Here is a 2970-nt window from a genome sequence, read left to right as displayed (position 1 = left end):
TAAATTAAAATATATACATTATTAATATTGGTTTATAATTTCCAGATATTTATTTCCCTTTTTTGGGAAAGGGAAAGAATTTTTTGGAAAAAAATTTTTCCCCTTACCTACCCTTACAACCCCTTTTTTCAGCCTTTTCTCAGAACAAACCCCAACCAAAAAGCAAAAGTTGGGGAAATTTGCTCTCATCCCACCCTTTTGCAAAAAAGTGAAAAACTGTGGTCCGATTCCCCGTGACAGCAATTTATTCGTGAATTTAAAAAACAACTTGGATCTGGCTGTCGCACAGTGAAAGAAAAAGAAAATCAGGGTACTTGTTGCTTCAAAGGGACTTTGGGCCAAAGCGGTCGATGGGTTTTTAAAGCCCTCCGTTTTTAAAAGGGGCCTTTTTACTGAAGATAATGATGGAAATGCGAGTGGTGCTATAAGGGAAAGGGGGCAAACTCCATGTTAATATGACCGGCTCCCTTTTTGGGCTTTTCCAAAATGAAATTAAGGGAAAAGGGGTTTTCATTTGGGGCCCACCCTTTCTTCAGAACTCCCCTCCAAACTCTCAAAAACCCTCAAGGACCTCCATTTAGAAAGGGGTAAAAAGTTGGGGTCCTTTATCTGGATCATATGGGCCCCCATGCAGGAACAGTCTCCAGAAAAAAAATGGGCTCCCTCAAAAGATTTGGGGAGGGAAATTCTGCGAAAAAATTTAGGACGGGGGCCCTCAAATTTTCCGAAAATATGAAACCTCTTTCTTCTGAATGAAATCAACACTGTGCCACAAATTTAAAGCAATATTATCTTCTCCCGTAAGTCCCTTTCCTGCCCCGTTTGCAAAGCTTAAAATCACTTCCCACCTCTTTTTACATCTATCAAATTTTTTGAGGTTGGGGCAGAATTTGAAGGTTTTGAAGCTTATATTTTAAAGCTTCTTTTGGGCCCCAGAGGATATTTTTTCCTGGGAAAACCCTTGAAACCCCTTTGGGAATATGCACCCGAAAACGATGCTGAGCCACCACCCTGGAAGGCTTTCCCTTTAGCGTGACTGATGAACCGGAGGGATCCCCAATTTTCCCGAGTCTTTGGGGAAAGAACTTTATTTCCACCACTTTTGGACCTTTAAAACCTCATTTAAACCATCCGGTGCTTCTAACCACGGTTCTTATGAAATTGGGGACGCCGGGAGATGTAAATTACACAAAAACTTACCACTAATAGGCCCCTCCTCACCCATTCCCCCGTAACGGTTTAAACCCTTACCCTCAGGGAAAAGGGGAAAAAGCTACCCTTTGGGTCAAGTGAAAAGGAAAAAATTTAAAGGGCCCCTAGTTTAAAAAATAAACATGAAGGAAAACCTCCCCTCCTTCTGCCGCAGTTTCCCAAAATTTATGGCACATGCTTGCGTGCCCCTGTGTCTCGCAATGGGGTCAAGATGTCCCCTTTAATTTCACCCTCCCCATTCCCCGATGGCAAAACTTTAAATTTAAAGGGGAAAATAGCGACGTTGCCTTTAACACACCTAAGCAAGATGAAAATTTTCAATGCAAAAACCGATTTCCCTTTTATCTGGAGATGATCAAAGATCCGAAAAGATGTTGCAAAACCCCATCCCAAAAAGAGGCCCGCACTAGTGGGGTCCCCCTGGGGATTTTCCTTGTGTGGGGAATACAGCTATGCTCCCAAACTCAGAATATTTCCCCAAACTTCCCCTTCACAGGACCTTTTTCAACAATTTTTTCATTTCAAGAGCCCAAACCAAACCTCCTGGATATGTCCGGCCCCTACAACCCCTGAGGATGATCATTTTTTTTCTTGTTTGATACCCCCCGGGATTTCCCAAAAAGATCGTAAAGTCTTGGGTACTATTTCAAGGGTGCTAAAACAATCAGGCCCTTTACCCGTAAAACCATTTTAAATCAGTTCAAGGCAAGGCGAATATCTCGGCAGAAGAATAACAAAAACACTAAACTGGAACTCCCCGTTGAGGGGAAAACCAAAAAAACATCCCGGAGATGGTCTACGTTTCAACGGAAAAACAGGGCAAGACAATTGTGCCATCCTTTATTTTCACTTCCCCTGTGGTCAAGTATTGAATAAAACAAGGGAACTTCCCGGCCACAGAAGCTGCTAAATATTTTTGGATGTTACTGGCCCGGGGGGGGGGTGGGTGATGGGATCTCCCCTCATTGGGACACGGTAAATTTACGTTTAAAATAAAAAAAAATCTTTTGAGGGATGGGAAAAAGGTTTTATGAACAAAGGAAATCGTCTATGGGATATTAAATTTTATGGATGTTTAAATCTGACTACTTTTTTTTTTCAGCATGTTTTGAGGGCAAAGTAACTTTTGTAGCCATGAACGTTTTCGAAAACACCGATGATTGACACATTAACAAAAGTGGGGTTTGGTTTTGGGAGAACTTCCCTTTTATCCAAGGTGGATGCCCGAGTACCCTAATTATGAAAAGGCCAAAAAAGACAGTTCACCATTCTGCCCTTTTCAAGAGGAAATCACAGAGGACCTCTACAAATAATTGGCTTTGACGTCTCTCCTCACAGTCCCTAAATGGCAAATAGAGGGATCCCCGGGACAAACGTCCTTTCAAAAGGAAAGCATGGAAAAAAAACGCTTTAAACTTGTTTTTATGGCCCGGCCCCCATGGAACCAAAAGAAAGGGATCCTATGCCCAAAAAACAATGGTTTGGCGTGTTTGGGAAATCCACTCGACCCCTTTTTTGCCCACACTATAGATCGACATTTCTGGCTCTTATGACTTGGAGTTCTTCCCAAAAACACCGGGGGAAATGAATATCACCTTCCCTGTCTCGGGAGAGAAAAAGTCTATCTTAGTCGAACTCAGTCTTTGAGATGTCGAAAAATTGGGCCCCAAACAACCCTCAGGCCCGAGGACCTGAATCCCCCCTTTGAATTTGTTTTTAAAAAAGATTGCAGCGGCCACTACAAAGGTTTAAATGGGG

The sequence above is a fragment of the Penaeus monodon genome, chromosome 20 (assembly GCF_015228065.2).
Source record: "Penaeus monodon isolate SGIC_2016 chromosome 20, NSTDA_Pmon_1, whole genome shotgun sequence".
In the NCBI taxonomy this organism is placed as follows: domain Eukaryota; kingdom Metazoa; phylum Arthropoda; class Malacostraca; order Decapoda; family Penaeidae; genus Penaeus; species Penaeus monodon.
This window is presented reverse-complemented; position numbering follows the sequence as displayed.